This window comes from Cuculus canorus, chromosome 18, assembly GCF_017976375.1.
Source record: "Cuculus canorus isolate bCucCan1 chromosome 18, bCucCan1.pri, whole genome shotgun sequence".
In the NCBI taxonomy this organism is placed as follows: domain Eukaryota; kingdom Metazoa; phylum Chordata; class Aves; order Cuculiformes; family Cuculidae; genus Cuculus; species Cuculus canorus.
In genome coordinates, this window is record NC_071418.1 from 3893957 (window position 1) to 3912537 (window position 18581).

General features: G+C 38.1%; 1 protein-coding gene across 1 annotated transcript in view; it reads right to left on the reverse strand.

Moving 5' to 3' along the window:
- Nucleotides 1–18581, reverse strand: part of PITPNC1 (phosphatidylinositol transfer protein cytoplasmic 1) — an 85621-nt gene that overhangs the window by 48065 nt on the left and 18975 nt on the right. The gene's annotated exons all lie outside the window — the stretch shown is intronic.

Sequence of the window (18581 nt, forward strand, 5' to 3'; positions counted from 1 at the left end):
TGTGAGAGGATTTTAACCTGCAAAAAGATTCAGGATAACTATTGCTGATTCAGAGAAAGAGGGATGCCAGCTCTTAAGGAAAAACCCAAACAGACTCATAAGGCCTTCAAAAAATGTTTGAGATGAGTGACTTGGCAACATTATTAAAATAAATTTAAGCACTTAAATGATTCTTTATCTGTAGGCTCTCAAGTTACTTATGAAGCCAAAACCCAGGAGGGTTGACACAACGTCCCTATCACAGAAAAATAAATTGTTGTACCAGCAATTGATCTTTTTTTCCTCAGTGTCTGCATCTGCACCAGGGCTTTTGCCTCCAGAGAAATGTAACAAAAAGCACATCCTTGGACCTTCACTGGCAAAGCTCTTAGACGAAAACCGTACTCATATATTTTTTGTGGTCTGAGATTTTATTCTCACTTGAGTCCTTTCCACATTCTTGAATGTACCATGGTTCCTACAACAAACTGCCTTTGGACCTACCTAGTTCTCTCCATTTGGATTCCTCTCTCCCTCGATTTATTGAGGCATATACATGCTAATCACTTCAATCACATCAATCTCTTCAAATACAAAGAACAATCTGTCAATTTAGAGAATGGCTGAGCGACTACACAAGCTGCCAAGTACCAGCTCAGCATAAGCAAACAAAAGCATAGTGACAGTCTGACCTCAGAAAATTCCGAGATTCTTGTGGCCATTCCATATTGTAAACAGCAAACCTGTCATAGACTTTAAACATCCAAAAAGCCCAAACCGAAAGAGGAATTAGCTGGGAAAAAAGTGCCAAAACCACCACAGACCTTATTAACAACTATCAACAAGACAATCTTACTAAACAAAATGATAAGGAACAGAATCACGGAGGGCTCCCTACAGAATTTCTTTGTATTCCACATAACCCCATTCCATTCCCCTGCAGCAATAAGGCCACAGGAAGGTAAAAAATTTAGAACTTGCATCTTGCAGGATCATTCAGTTAAGGGACAGGGATTTGCCTTCTCCTAGAGCTGAATGGACACCTCTTGCTTCCTCGCCAGCCACACACTACAAGAGTGAAGCAAATTATTTGGATCAAAAAGTCCCTTTCAGCTGATAATTCCAAAGTACTAAAAATGCCTCAAGTTCTTTAGGGGCAAAAGGTTGCTGAGGGGGTGATGACGTACCTTGGATTTATTTTCTTTTCCTCTAATCTAATTAGGTCATTTTAGTGGATTTTTCCCCCTATTACCTTTCTTTAAACATCTCCTTACAGTGAAACACATAACCCGCTCTTAAAACTTGTTTGAACTAGTGAAAAAAAGAACTAGATAAAAAAAGAAGATACAGTTGTCATAAAAATAGTGAGTGTCACACAGGTCAGGGCAATTAACTGTGAAAATGTGACCCTCATAACGTCTGAAAAAAGACCCAGTAAATCTGCCTAAGGGCTGGCTGTGCAACTTAGAGGTGCCTGGAAATTCCAGGGTTATGCACATGAAGTTTCTTCCTTTCTTTTCTCCTCTTAATTGGTGAGAACTGATGGCCTTTTTTTATTAGCGTGATCATTCTTTCTCTTTATATCCTATTTAACTTTGGAGAATCTACTCTCTCACTACGTAGAATATTCCCAAGATAAGCTGAATAACGCTCTTTAAACAATTTGATGCTGGCACTCTCTCCTACCCGTACATACAGCTTTCTCATCTCTGGTACCTCTTTCATACAGAATGCCTGCATTTAAGAAATAAGCCCTAAAATTATCTTTCTGGCTAATCCAGTTATCTACGTTAGTCTTTCGTGACTCCTTTTCTTCTCTGTCTCATCATATTTAAACATTGTGTCCTAATCTGAAGAGCTGCAGTCCTCACATGTACCTTTAAACTAGTTCCATGAAAAACTCTCTTCTCTTCTTCACTAACAATAAATGAATGCACTGGTACCCAGGCCAGGCAAAGAAAAGTTTGTGGGCAGAGGAGGTATATTTTATTTGATAAACTAATACAGTTCAAAAAAGGAGAACTTTCAGGTACATGAAGCTGTTCTTCAGGTCCAAAATCAAAGCAACATACTTCAAAGCTGAATGCAAGTTGAGAAAAAAATGCTTTGGCTTTAATTAGATATGTATCAATTAGACCCCCTGACAGCAAAGACGCTTACTGCCTGTGGAGTGATAAGGATGTTATAAAAGACGAGAGGTGATAAGGTGCTTATCTTCCAATGGAAAGAAAGTGAGAGTAATTTGTAGCCTGTGGAACATAAAGAGATTCAGTGGGTAGAGAAGAAAGAACAACTATTTGCCATAAAGCCAGTATTTCTACCGAAATTTTTGTTATCCCATAAAGTTCTGACTTTTAGGTGTCATGGACATCTCTGGAAAGAGTTTCATTGCAAATATTCACTGCACGCTTTGATTTCTTACTTCCACGTAGTCCTTTGCAATTTTGCTCTCAGTCTTAATGGTCAAAGTCAAACACCTCAGCTTCTGGTGGAAATATTGGCTCAGAAACTTCAAGACAGAAGGAAGATTCACACTGACAACTAACAATGGGGTTGTACTAAAACAATAATTTGCTCCAGCGTCATGAATCAGAGATATCCACCTATGACAACAACACATGTTTTGCTAACAGGGATTGTTGTTCTTTCATGGACACATGCGAAGACTGTAAATCAGTCCAAATACGTGGTTACGAGTAGTTAAGCTGCATACCCACTGCACTCTTCACGTGATGATCAGTGTTATCAAGTAGATAATTGCCTTACAGATGTTGCAGTCAGCACTTAAAGAAAGGTTCTACTTCTCTAGCGGGGCTCAAAATCAGACACTCTAATTATACCCAAGATCTCACAGAAGGCATCCAAGGCAGCTCAGGGAGGTGCTTCTCACTTGGGAGAGACTGAAGAAAACAGAAGGCACCACAACTGGTGCTGGATAGCTCTTCCAGAGGAATCCTACAGCCACCCTCCTCCCCCCAGGCAAGGGCCTTCCATATCTATGGATCTGACACCAGTCAACTAGAAATACACAGCTTTCCAAACTATTGAAGTGACTCTGTAGCCCTGCTAGAAAGCAGCTGCTCTGTAAAAGAGACATACTTTTACATGTACTTCAAAGCAGCTAAATTAGCCCCTTTGTGAGCTATTTCTTTGGTTTATCTGGTTTATAAAATTGCAATATCATTCTAGAGCAAGAAGAAGAAAGTTAATATCCAAAATTACAGACTTTACTAAACCAGAGAGCACACAACTATTATTTCAGATAAAGTAACTTTTTAAGAAGTGTATGTTCATAAATACATAAATAAAATCCAAAGCAAAGTTGCCTTTTAGAACCTGCCAAAATTTAAAAGCCTGGGGAAAAAAAAAAGTCACAGTTTTGATATTGTGGAGAAACATCACTTAAGACACATTTTACAGTTGTAAACAATACTCATTATTCCTGCATGGGCAAACCAATGTGTCATTGTTATTCATATTGTTATTCATCTCGCAACCTGAAATTCTGTGTTCTTAGCCATAAGATAATTTCCAAGACTATACACTGTTTGACGGAAGTCAGTAAAATTTCACACAGCAGCACCTGATCTGAATTTGGTTCTGAAGAAAAGCCCTTGTTTGAAAACTCTTCAGTTTAATAGAGGAAATTTTCTTCTACACCAAAGGAAGAACTTCAACAAACAAATGCACTGAATACGGAGACAAAGATTTCTAAGGATATTGCTATGTAGATCTGTAGTAGATGCTGTTTCCCAATTCCTAATGAGTCCAATGCTGTCTCAGTGGTGACTTCTCTCTTCCTTCAACAGGCAGATGGTGTTTGCCTACTGGGGGTTTAGTCACACAAGAAACAAGGTTTATGTTAGCAACAGCATAATGACGGTCAACCCAATTTTGTTTAAAATCATGAGACTAGAATCACTTCTTTGTATTCTTGAGATGGGGTGGGGAATGCAGGGGCAATGTCCACCCCACGTATCTTTCATTTGTAGAACTCCCATTGTCTTCAGCAGCAACTGCACAGGAAATCCTAGTCCTAGAGTACAATCTTTCAAACTTCATGTGGAATGCAAGAAGTACCATTCTCTCAAATAAGAAATAATGCTGAAGCTATCCATAACCTGAAATTTTTATACCGTTCTTTGAAGTTATTATCTGAAAGCTCACAGAAAATGTTAACCATTTATCATTGGTGTCATCTTGCATGGCAATTCTCATATTCAAAAGAATAGTTGAACCCTTTCATCTACTTTTACTTTTCTATAACTAGAGCTCAGGGAAGGTGCTGCCATTCCAATGTATGCAACTTATTGTTCTAAGTCAGTAGTGAGATTCCTCCCTGCAGTTAGAAGTTGGAGTCCAGAAGAGCTGAATGTCTTTTATACCTATTAAAGGTATTGGTTGTTCAGCGCTTTGCATTTTCGCAATGGAAAGTATTTCTCACACAATGATTCATGCTAAAACATGCCGGTGGTTTTTAGTCCTGTCCTCAGAAAACTGCAAAGGTAAAACAGGAAAAAAGAAAACCAGCAACAGCTAAGCTGAAACAGATCTGTATTCATGCACAAACGTGCTCCTTCACAGAGACAGCTCTAAAGGGCAAAATCCTTCCTCCACTGATGGCCATAGGTGTTTTGTCATTGACCTCAATTTAGTGAGGATTTACTTCTAGCAAGAAACATAATGAATCAAATTCATTGTCAGTTGTATCTGTCTAGCCACACTGAACACGACATTGATGAAAGCAAAGCAGTGGCAATTTGATTAAGAAATTCTGATCTATACAATGCTGCCTCATTAGCAGAAAACAATCCTAAACCTGACTGCTATGTTTCTAGTCTGTTTTCAAGCCCTTGGAAGTTGTTTGCGTGCTCCTTGGTCAATGTGTTTCAAGACTTCACTTCAGGCCATGTTTTTACTAGACAGATTAATAGGAACACTATTCAGCACTTATAAAACAATTTCCACATTTAAAATTATTTAAAACACATTCTGATTATTCCTCAAAGTAGCACCATGACACAAGCACGGTGATCCCCAGCTCAGTTACTTGTCCAAACACCATAGCCTGTCACTCGAAGAAGTCTCTTAACAGCAGTTTTACACAGATATTTTATGTCTGGAGCAACTTGTTTCAAAACGTACTTTGAGTAAATATCTTTGTTTAGGAGGATACAATGACATTTCTGACTGAGTGTTTTGTTTTGATGTTAGAAAGCATTGTTTCCAGGTCTCAATCAAGACCTAAGCCCCACACTGCCATAAATATGAAAAGTTTACAGATAGATATTGTAAGAGAGGTAAAGAAAGCATTATCCTTATTTCAGATTTCATTAATTGGAACACAAATTAAATTAATACCTCAAAGTCAAAAACACATCTGTGACAGAACAGGGAATTTAATCTCCATCTAGCGATTTCCAGCTCAGTGCTTTTACCATAAGGCACACCTGTAATTTTTTTTTTTAATTTTAAACTGTAATTACTTAAACAGAAGTGGTTTCTCTTATCTCACCCACTGACTGTAAATCCTTCATCCTATTATTGTTATTAGACATCATTCTGTCTGCCTTCTGCAATGGTGAAGCCTAATGCATCCTCACACTCATCTGGAGGTTAAAGCAGTTGTAACTCAGGCTCACAACACCACGATTGTGCCTTCTGATCTCCGTACTTGTGCAGATGATGATTCACAGCTATTAAGAATAATTAAAGAAAATCTTTTCCATGACACAAGCTCCAAGTTCTGACAAGATGATTTGTTTTCCTTGTGATTAGCATTCCTAGATTGGTTTTAACTAGCATAGAGGAATGTACAATGTGCTGGTATCCATATTTCACGTACTGGTGGATTTGCATCAGCTCCTACATGGCTCGCTTCACAAATTAGGTTTTTGTTTGGTTTGGTTTCAGGTGGACTTTCGGCTCTCAGAGCTACTATTTGCAAGTAATGGAAGTGAATCTGTCTTGCCTGATTGTACACATCAACCACCACCTCAAGGTCTTACTGCAGAACATTGCTGTGGGGGGAAATCAGTCAGACTTGAATCATTGCAGAGCTAAAAAACTTTTTGCCACTGAAATAATAATTCTCCTTGACTAGAAAGCCATGTGCAGAGAGAAAAGAAACTCGCTATAAATTCAAACTTTCATGTCTCTCTTATGCAGCGTAACTCACCAATGTGAGGGCAGCAGTTTATACTGCTAAAACCAGTGATTTTCCTGGTTAAATGACTACATTGTGGGCTAGGGTGAAGATGACTAAACATGAAAAGAGTAACATCGTCTTTGGGCTGAAACACACTACAGGTGTAGCTTGTCTTGAAAACCAGTTGTAGGAAGCATCCGAATTGAAAAACAAGGCAATACAGGAAAACCCAGCAATAAGAAAAATGTGCATAGAAAGAGAAGCCATGTAAGAAATCAAGACAGTATTCACTAACAACTTGTGGGAGAAATCATAGATGCAAGGGAATTAATGTTAAATATTTCAAAAGATCACTTTATAGAGGATTTCAGGTGATCAATGCCATTACTGCTCAGGACAATAATCTGTGTAGAACTTCCTACATCAACTGAATAGTAAAGATTAAATTTCTGGCAAAATGCTGTCCCTATTACAGGATGTCCATTACTTCACCACAGCAGAAATGTGGGAACCAACCTTGCCTGTGCAGCAATTTGCCTTTCTAGCAGACCTTGGACTAAATTAAAGCTAAGACACGTAGACACAGAATAAGCTGTCAGGAACTAGCGTACAATGAATAGTTAATGTAATTTCATTTAAAAAACCAGCCTGATTAACAAGGTCTACAGAAAACTCTCGCAGGAAGGCTATGATAACTATAAACATCAAGGCCCTAAAATCTTAATGTAAATATGATGTACTGCTGTGATTTGAAGCTTTAGAAAATCGCACAAGTAATTTGATGGCATAAATGTCACTTATCCTAGTAACTTATAAAGAGTCTGACTAGTCTGAGTTGAACTTGAGATTTTCCTTTCAGTTAATTCCTGCATGCATCTGTGATTCACAATGCACTATGCATCTGACTTGCATCAGCAGTCGTCTTTAGTCTTGCCAAAATTCATGGAGACATGGTTTTGTAGCCTCACACAGTTGCAGCAGGAACAGTCGACTTTGCATGCTGCAAAGTGCCGTTCTTACCGCTTTTAGGTTTGCTTTGCCTTTTCAAGGAAGAAATTACATCCTCAGATACTTCTCTTTAAATTCCTATGAAGGACAGTTCAGTAACAACATATTTGATGTTCAGAAAGACAGTGTCCTCCTCTAGTATTTTCAGCTGAAGAACCGTTGCCTATGCTAAATTTGCAGTGTCCTGCCACATAATGGCTTACAACCTGAACGAGTAACACTGAAATCACAGAATCATAGAAACACAGAAGCATCAAGATTGGAAAAGGCTCCTAAGATCATCAAGTCCAACCATCAAACAGGAGCAGGTCTGGATCTGTGGTGAATAGGTGTACAATGAAATTAAAAGAAATGAAAATTAAGTTGCAAGTTTTCAGCTTTCATGCAAATGTTTTCCCAAATATAGCTCATGTCCTGTTCAAATGGTAGTAATTTTATGCTTCTGCACCAGCTGTGCTATTGAGAAAAGCCAGCTGTTTACACTGAGTGTACAAGCTCACAGAACCAGTTTTTATTAACCATATTTTACAGTGAGTCAGCTGGATACATTTTTCAACCATTTATACTATGGGCTTTTTCCATACATACCGATAATATTCTGTTATTTAGATTTTATGAAGATTCATATATTTCCTACAAAGGATGCACATAAATTTTCAAGAGGCTGTCTAAAACGTCCTATGTTCACAGAAACAGGAAGGACAGCTAAAAGGGTCGTATCACGTCACTTGAACGCTTATAACCAGTTTGTCAGTGATGCATACTGAAACACTCTTCACATCATCTGTTCTCTATTAAAGGGTACCTGCCTCTAATTAAGCCACAAATACACTATGCCTTAATTACAGTGTATTGCTTTTCAGGCACAAGTCTCTCTGCCTCACAGCAAAAAAATGGTTTGATAACTACCAAATACTATTGACCTTTTTTTTCAAAGTCAATATAAAAGCACATTTAATTTTTTAATCACAATTCATTCATGAGATTGCCATTAACTTAAAGGCTGAGGCTCAAGGAGCTGTTTAGTAAATCTCTTAATATTTTAACATTGAATGCAGTAAAATGAAATGACACTTGAACATACTTTTTTTGTAGAGTTTAGTAAATTTTTTTACTAACCCAACCTCTTTTCCTGATATTCCAGAAAAACGCTATTTCCACTTCAAATATTCAAAGGAAAGTCAGAATAGAAAGGCATAGGCTTCCCTCTTGATGATCGTTGCTGATCTCTTTTCAGCAGTGCGCACCAGCGCTACGTGGAGAGTGACCACAAACCTACTGCACTTGCAGTAAAAAGTAACATTCTCCATGGATTAGTGATGGTGATTGAGAAGCTTGCTTTATTAAACCAGACGGCAAAAGCTCTTATGTGTTTACTCGTTAAAATAAACAAGATTTTTAATGGGGGGAGGGGGAAGAGAAGGAACTAAACCCGCATGCCGTGCATATTAAACACATTTATGCTGTCTAGAGAGAGGAAACGCTATGGACAGCAGGCAGTGCAACACATCAAAGGGCTTGAGCCACACTGCAGAGTTTGACCATTACGTTAACTTCTCCGGTGGGCAGGATTTTATAAACCAATGTATTTTAATTCAACTCATTTTAAGCTGGGGGTATTCAGAGTTGCATGAATCCTTTGACTCTTTCAAAATTCATTAGAGTGCAGAAATGGACTTGGGAGTTAGGTTTATCTTTAACTATAAAAGAACCAAACACGTGTGCATCTAGTCATACTTTCGGAAATTGTTTTTCTTTTCTGCAAGGCTAACGGTATTTGCTTAATGTTTAAGTAGAACTTCTTTCCCCTCAGGCTACTTTTCTCTAATTACTTTTCTTCAGTAATTACTCACTCTTGTGACTTATAAAAATCTCATATCAAAAAACATCAGCCTTCAAGTACAGAGAATTGGATGCTTTCAGAAACAAAAATTTGCCTTTAAAATCTGACTTTAAGAAGCACCAAAGAAACTACAAAAGATTCCATACAGTTTGTCAGAATTACAGAGGGCAATTTTACCATTACATTTTTAGGCAAGTAACTTCCTTATGATGCATGATGGGCAACCAAATTCTGCTTATACATCTGAACAAAAGACAACCTTCTTAGGATATAAAATATCAGATGAAAAAGACTATTGGAATTTAGTACTTAGTATTTACAAGATGTATAAGAGAAACCCAACCTGTCTTCTGCTATCTTATTCAGAAGGAAATGAAGTTTTGTTGGCTACTTCCAAAGAAACAAATATATTCACAGTCCAGAATATTTCATTTTATTTTCACAAATACTTCATCTTTCTTTCTGATCTTCTAAAATAAAACTTACTTCAAATTGATTTTTAAAATTCACTCATTTGATGTCTGCATTTTGAAGATAAAAAAGAATGAGAGATACAATTCTGTGTCTGCATATAGTTGAGGCCACTCCTGCATCTCTGCATCTAACCTAGAGGTTAGGGTGATGAAGGTATTGTCTAAAGTCATCTGATGAAAGGAAGTACCCGAGAACAAGACTTGAATTGCCCAGAAGGAAATGAAGATACACTTCCCTGCGGTTCTCAGATTGATAAATTCCACTGGAATCTCAAAGTAATACCAAAAGGAGATACAATTTTTCCATTTTAGTTCATTAGGACAAACATTTGGCAACTAAATATCTACTCTGTAACTCTGCAGAATACCCACCCTGAAGTAAGTCACTACAGAAGCAACTCACTACTTCTGCATTGATGCCTTTTTACAGGCATGAAGTCTCCAATAAACATACTAAGCAGGGTTAGGGTAGAAATCTCTTCGCTTGCTGTTGACTTAGGGAAAATCAAAACTGCAGCCAAATAAACTCTTGTGCAAGAAACCTGAAGTTGGCTGCAGAACACAATGCAGCTGTGACATTTGCGGAGTGCACATGCTGGAGAAGAGAGGATTCTCGGACAATATGTGTCTGCCACCTAATTTCTTTGTCTAGGCTAATTACACAATACAGAAGCTTTCATTGAAAACTCCTTCACCTTGAAGGCGTAAGCACTTTCACAACATACAGATGAGTAGAATTGCTGCTTTCCAGCACAACAGAGAATGGAAGCTCTTATGTAAGCATAAGTGAAATTTCCAGGAAGGAGCACATTCCTGACCAACTGACAGACTCCACAGCTTCCAGAACAGACATTCTTTCAATACCACGCATAGAATAAAGGGAGGATGCAGGCAAAGAATTACTGCCAAGGGACTCTATAGGCTTAATTCGATTTTATCATAACCCAGAAATGTGAAGCTATGTGGTTTCCAGATGTTTTTGAGAGCCGGTGTCACACAATGAGCATTCTACCAGTGCTTGTCTGGTTTTAGTTATCAGTGTCAGATCCCAAAGCAATACTGTAATGAAAGCCTAAAACATTACAAACACAACCAACATCTTCTCTGGAACAGAATTTGGAAACAGGAGAGTGGGAGGTACAGAAAACTACAAACTCGCAAATTTTAACTAATACAGAAGAATTACACAGGTTCATCCGACTTAAAAATATTAGAGAAATAAAATCTTTTAAAATGTGTTTTATCTTTACAGTGCATGAATTTTTAAAATCCTGCTACTGAAATCTCAAATGCAATATTCTTTCCCATGCACTTTTAATTACCATATCTGAAAAATGCCAGTGAAAATTTTAAAGCTGATAAAAATAAAGCATACTGTCTGCCATAATATACTATAAATAATACAGCATAGTTATTCTGACAAGTCTAGTAAATTGAAGGACTGCAAACTGACTTACAACAATTTCATTAAAAACTCAAACATTTACGAGAGTCCAAATATAATCCCTCAAAATTTCGCAGGCTGAAATACATCATTACAAGCATAAACACAGAGAGGTAATTACCTTCCTCTAAGGAAGTTACCCATAGTAACAGAGTTAAAGTGATGATGCTTGGGTTAAATGGCACATAATTTCTCAAGCTTATACAGCAAATAAATATCTCTGTATCCTGCAGAGATACCCACAGTCTGGCTATACAGGAGCAATTTATCAGTGAAGATATACAGCATGTAAGAGAATCCAGTACTACATATGGAGCCTTGACGATATACTAGAGAACTAAAAAGCTCTTCTAGGACAGATATTCCTACCCTACCTCTGCTGGATACCAGCAACAGCAGTATTGATCACCAGCAATAACAGGAGAATTAACTCCTGGTTCTGTGCCAGGCACTCTTCTGAAGTACTAGTATGGCACAAGCAACAAGGCAATTTCTCAATACTTGCAAGTGGGAATCTCTCTCTTTCCACCAAAAAGCATTTTCTTTGGTGTTTGAACTTTCTGCTACAGAGAAGTTTTCAAAAGACCACTTAGGTTGGAACAAATCCTGTCGAGTTCAATGGAAAGCTTCTCCTGGTGACTCCAGAGAGTTTTGTACGTAAGTGAACAAACAGCTGTCCTACACTTTCTACTCCCAAGTTAACCACTTCCTCATTAGTCAGAGCCAGCTGCGTCATTGGGAATGGATCCTTTGGGTATAAGAGTTCATGGTGTATAGCGCACCAGGGAATAAAGCTGAAAACCATGTATAAATAGATACGATCTCTTTACAGAGAACCTGGTTTTCTTCCTCTGGTTCTTTGGACCTTCAGACCAGTGCTCTGCCAGACTCACGCGATTACAGTTCATGCAAGTGCTCTGAGCTGTAATCTGTTATCAAAGACACATGTTTAAAATGGGAAACGTACAGCACAAAGACTGCAAATGCACACACTTTAGGAAAAGCTGGTTTGGTACTGAAGTCAAAGATCTAGAGCATTCTGCTGTAGACCTCAACAATGGAAAAACCAAACAAAACCAGACATACGAAAGCTAAACAAAAAACCCTCAGCACAGTCTAAAAATACAGATACAAAGATATCATTGCTTCCTTTCCTGCTACCCCATCGCTGCCTCCTACCCAAACAACAAACTCTCAACAAGCCATTGGTTGAAACTCGGAGAGAGGAAGTGGTTGCTGTAGCAATGGTAACGCAACGAGGGCCCTTTGTCCAACACATTTCTTATTTTTTATAGCATGCAGAAAGAGCTGACAGCAAACACACAAACTTGTTGCATGCCAACATAGTTTGACGTTTCTCTAGTTTGACATCTGCTTGTTTGACAAACTTATTACTTTTCATAGAAATAAAGAGCTTGGAAAAGTTTCTAAAATTCTTTTACTATGTGGCTGTAAATTATTCCTCAAGAAACACAAAAAGGTATAATAAAAGAGAAGGACGGAAAAACGATTAAAACATGAATGAATCTCACTAAAAATGTCCTCCATAGGTCAGTCAGTAACAAAATTTCAGTTTAACATACTTGTAAATGTATGTGGTTCAGTCACACATTCATAACAGCACATAACAGTTTTACTTTTAAGGTCAAACATTGCTGTTTTACTGTTTTGGATGGTTTCTACTATTTCTACAAGCACATGACAGCGAAACATTTTTATGAACAAATTTTTTATCCTAAAAACTTTATGATCTACCAGTTTTCTTAACTGGAGAACGTGAATATTCAGTGCTTTATCCTACAGCTCAAAGGTCAGATGAATGCGTGTTAAGTGCTCCAGTGCACTGGTTATCAGATCTGTTTTAATGTAAATTTCTCTTCCATGTTTGAAAACTTTCGGGGTAGGAAGGAGGGAGAGGATGTCACACTATTTACTAGGTGTTACCAAAGCAGGGAAAACTTTGCAATGTGGTATTTTACTCAGGGCCTGGGGTCTGGAGCTCGTCTAGGAATATTTTAGCTAGGTAGTTCAGAGAATAGGTTTAGTGGGAGCTCACGGCAAACTGTCACTGCAGCATCCACGCTGTTGCTTTCCCGCCACTTGTTAATCTTTATAGTGTCATTTTCTTCCCTCTCCCCCATTTACTGCACAGAATGAACACATATAAGGAATGTTAATGGTTAATTATCCAACTTTGAAACCTAAATTCCCTATTGCTCTTTTGTTGTTGTTGTTGTTGTTTTGCCTTTTGCTCCTGTGGATGGCACGATTCTCCGGAGAAGCAGATAACCATCTGAGCAGGCAGCGCACTCCGAATTCCTCACTGCCACGGCTGAACTACTATCCAGCACCTCAGACCAACAAATTAAAGCTACGTGGTGTCACGGCAGAGTAGGCCTACTCTTCAACCGCATCCTCCTTAATTATAGGGATCTGATCTATCTGCTTCCCAGTCTTGGATTATCAAAGCCATTCCCTGTCTTGGATTATCAAAGCCATTCCCTGCTACTGCAGATAATCAGGCTAAACAGCCCTCCTTGAATCTTTTCTTCCATCCAGGCTGTGTACAATCAATTAAAAACAAATAAATTAGTGCATAACATTCTACTCCTTGATTGAAATGACGGTAATGAGAAATTTGCTGTCTTTACTGGTCACAACTGTCGCTGAGAGCCAGCTATCAGTTTGGCTCTGTGGGAAGCTTGAAGTGTTACTTCTGTTGGAGCCAAATGGTCGTCTTGCTGTAAGCACAAATGCTGACAAGTAGGGCAGCGTGTGGGAAGAAATCTGGCATTTCCACTGGGATGTGTGCACGCGTACAAGCAATTATGGGTTTATATACTGAAAGGCTATACTTCAGTGGACTCCAACAAACCTGGCATGTGCCCATTCCCTTATCATGATTCGGAATAGCTCAGCTGCTATCTGGTATAACCTAGGTGTACAAATAACTCATGCCAAATAAACGGCTAAGATACACGACTGAAGTTACTTTATAAAGACAAAAGCACCTCAGGTATTACAATAAGGTAGAACAGACAGCGCAGTGGTCTTGAAAATAATATTTAATGCTAAAAGCGGAGGAAAATTTTAAAAATTAAACAACCCTTTCTGACTGCAGTTTATTTCTTTAAATTTAAATTGAAAAAATCAGTAAATACTATTTAAAAATATTTAAGACATTTCAAGTGAAACCTGAACAGAGAAGAGGACTTTGCGCGGCAAAACAAAGTTAATTTAGTGAAAGGAAAGACGGGGATGACTGCATTCAGGGCTTCTGGATGACAATACAATGTTTTAATGTCATTTTCCCATGGCACTAGTGATATTAAAACTATGAGTCTGGAAAGCATGACCGATTATTACTTTATTTTCTTATTCTTTCAAAAGTTTCTAGCACACAAACATAATGACCATCAAGACAGAATACAAAAGCTTAGATCTGACGACAAAGTAAGCCTTCCAAAAGGATAAGCAATGTGCTTAATTCAATATAACTTAGTGAAGGGTCACAGCTCTTCTTTCACAGCTCAAAGGATTCCCATCCCCAAGTTCCTGCCGAGTTACTGAGAAAAAACCAGAAGATTTGTATTACAGCTCCTGAACTGTAATGCATGGAAGAGAGGAATGAAGTCAGAGCTTCAGCCTTGGATTCATCTTTGCTAGTTTTTCCTGTATTGCCTGGCTAAATTGCCTTAAGGGACACCAGAGAATTCCACATTGAGCAAATACAAGTGTTCCCCCCAGCTGGTGCAAATCTAGCAGACACAGCTCTCGTATCAGCTTGGCAACTTCCTTAAATTCTTTATGGTCAAAATATGGCAGAGAGAAAAAGGATGACCACTTGGCATTAGAGATCTGACGGCCTCTTGGTGGTCTCCTAAACAAAATTTAGCAAACTTCCCAAGCTGCACTGACAACAGGACTGGGTTTGGAACCCACCACCTGCAGCCAGTCCCCTGAAAATCACTTTGTTTTCCTTGCCAGAGCTCACACATATCAGAGAACCAACTTTTCTGTGCTCTGCCTTAAATTGGTAAGGCTGCTTCCTTAGAAAGACCTTATGCTTTTCCTATAAACAATAACGTGTGCTACAGAGACACAACGTTTTTCTTTATAGTCAGGGAGTTTGAGGGTTGCTATTTACACTGTATTCTAGTCCTTTACTCTGCCACAAAGCCCTGACAACCCCAACTACTCAACAAACTACTTCACTGTCACAATGAGAGTCCGAATGACTAAAGATTCACTTGTGTGAATCAACATTTATGATGGATCAAGTTTCCTAATTATTTTTTTCTGACCTGCAGTAATGAAAGGATAATTCACTATTTCATTACATGAGAAAAATAAAAATAGTGTTGGTTTTCCATTTACTATTCAAAGTAATCAAGCAGGACTGGCATACTATACTATTCTTTGCCATTCCAGTTTTATATTATTTTCTTTCCTTTTCTATCTATTGGTAAGATTTATATCAGAAAACTACACTATTTACAAAGTGGATGCTTTTATCTTTGCAGCTAAGGCGTTTGCAAAGTCAGTGTGATGTGAAACAGTTTTCCACATTAGAGTACTTCTACCATGTGATTAACTGGAAGACGTCACTGCATCATTTTACTATTTCATCTCTATGAACACATGCATTCAAGGCGACAACAAAGCACAATAAGCACTTTCTCAAGTACAGAAATGCAGGCAATCCCAAAGAGAAGCTTGCAGAGACATGCTTGCCTCTCCATTCATCCATAGATCAAATGTTTCATCACAGCCATCTGACTGACATTTCTCCTTCCAGTGACATCAGAAAGAAAAAGCACCACTAAATGAACTCTCAGGTTACAATCAGGTATTGGCTTCAAAATAATTTTCCAGATATCACAAGAACCTCTTGGAATTTCCTAAAATTGCTATTGCCCCTACAAGAATACAAACCCATGAACATAGTAGAAATGAATCTTAGCCTCTCAGAGAACACTGTCAGAAGGTTCTATGAAGAGGATGCTGAAAGATGAGATTCAAGTGCCAGCAAATTATTGATCTGTGAAACAACATAATAATAATAATAAAAAAAAAGTTACAGACATTTACTGCAGTGAAAGCTCAGTGTGGGCTAATTTGTTCGGCTGAGTTGCGCTGTGCTACCACGGCTAGACTGTTTCCAACACCCAGGCTAACATTTGCATAGAGAACCTACCACACTATTGCACTCAAAAGTCTGCCTACACTCTTAGCTCCTTCTTAACTTTTGCTAACTTTGACTTCCGTTTCATTATTATTATTTGGAATACAAGATAAAGGAGCTTATAATTGCAGCCAAACACTGATTCACAGCTCCTGCTGACCTGCATTTGACTGCAAGGCAACCACTGCCTTGCTGAATCTGGCCTAAAAGACCATAAACAGCTGGCAGTTTCACTGAATAAAATATTGCTCTGACAACAATTCCGACAGAGTCAGTTTAGTGAACGTGTTGTGTATTTACCAGCTGTACTGTTTATATTACTAGCAGCAATGTTGATAGTGTGGCAGGTCATTGCCAGTTAAGTAGAACACAAGTTTACGTTACCATCAACTATTTACTTTAACATTGACATAGGCAGCGTATTGTGTAAATAAGTAGCAGACTTCCTATGTTAACAGAATTGTATTTAAAATTTACGCCATCAGTAGCAGTAATATGAAAATGAACCACTCATACTGAAGAGATATATATCTAAAGTATAAGCAGAGAAAGTAACAGATTACCCTTGCTGACGACTTCCATTAGAAGAGATTGTTCTCTTGGTAACAAACTCCGCTAAATTTTAGTTGCATGAATGTTTTACTTCAGGCTCAGAAAGCTGCAGTCAAAATGGTTCAGGAATGTTTCAGTTGCTGGTTCAGAATAACTGTAATTATTAAATAGAAATTATTTGTTGTCTTAGAAATAAATGCTGTAATTTTTTTCCTTTCAAAGGCTTTCATGCCTAGAATGGTCTAGAAAAAGAGATTTGAAATTCAACAGACGTAGTCTTTGCATAAATACCTATTTTATGCTGTTCACATGAAAATCTATTCATATTTAGCCCCTTGGCTAAATATAAACCTTAAATTTAAGCCGCTGCAAATACAGTTCCATATTTTCAACAGAACCTTTTTAGAGCTTTCCAGATGAATTATCAAAATATTATGTGCTTACTGCACACTCTCAAGCCTCTCTCAGTTCCTGCTATATATAGGATGTTCTCCTTGCATGTTATCACTTGTTTCTATTGTTTATTCTCTTCTATCATATGTCATCGTGTGCATTGTGAATTATTATTTTAGCTGTTACGCTCTGTTATCTCAAGTGCAGAAGTCTGTGCAGTGCATTTCAAGGTTCCAACACTGATGATAAATCAGAAAGTGGTTTGCGTGAGGCCTTACAGTCCAAGTTTTTTATCCTCAGAACGGTTTAAATGCCTCCAAAACAATTAAAAACAAGAGCTCTACTTAAGGAAACCTTGTCAAGCTTGTCAAGCTAGTCAGTTAAGAGCTACAGAAAAGTGACAGATGGCTTATTGGATATTAACGCGCTTGTGTGCATAAACACTGCCACAGTTAAACAATCAGGTACCACTTTTTCTCCCTGTTTGAGATAGTTACATACCAATGTAGATTTTACATAGGGCTTCTGCTCCACTGGCCGAAGAGCTGAAAAACATACTGGGAGAGGAAAACTGTGCCAGCTCAAGGTCATACGAACTGAAGAATCCACATCAGCGCCTATCCTCTGGGCATCACCAGCACACAACAGTTCTCAGTTGTGATGCATAAGGATGAAAAATTACAGAAATTAAGAAATCTAGGTACCACAAGACAAATTGTTTGACCCCAAATGCTTCACAAGCAATTGCTATCTCCTTGTTCCTCATCATCTATGCACCCCACCGGACACAAGAGATCTGATTCAAAGATATGTTAAAAATTTACCAGCTAAAACTGAAGTAGCTAAAGTCAATGAGAACTGTGTTTTAAATGGGTTCTGCAACACCATTCTGAAAAATCAGGTTCTAACTGTTAAATAATTAAAATAAGGGGATAATTTCAGCTGTCATGTCTCAATACAGGTACTCAGCACGTGTAAAATTAGAAAACCTGTCCATTTGACAAAAGTGTAAGGAAAACAAATTGATTAATGGTTAGTAAACCATTCTGACACGTTAATGATAAACACCACTCAAAACCATGAGAGACAGTGGTTCCGACCTCAGAGATCAGTAGTAAGTTATTGGAAAAGAAAACAAAAAATTATATAATGAGAAAGCAGTGCTTCCTTGAGCATCACTCAACCTTTCCAGGAACCAGCTTTGTGGAAAATATATTCAAAAAGCAGGAAAACAAAAACTGTATGGGCAATGTTGATTTTGGCAACTCCCAATTCTAAGTGCTTGTTTCTTGAACCCTTAAATAATTATTTCTAATCCAGTCTATGCTGATAAAAACTGAAATTATAATTTCATTGCTGTTTCTAAATCTATGAAAAAGGACAGAGGCTACTGAAACCTTTGCAGACAGGTACCAAATGAAGTCGGTATGGGCTCAGCACGGCAGCTCGCAGATGTACTTTTTCCTGCTTGTGCTGCCTTTTTGTTTTCCTTTTTGCAGTTAAATGAAAGTGTTCAGCTTTCAGTTCTTATCTTTTGGATGTGTTACATTCACGTT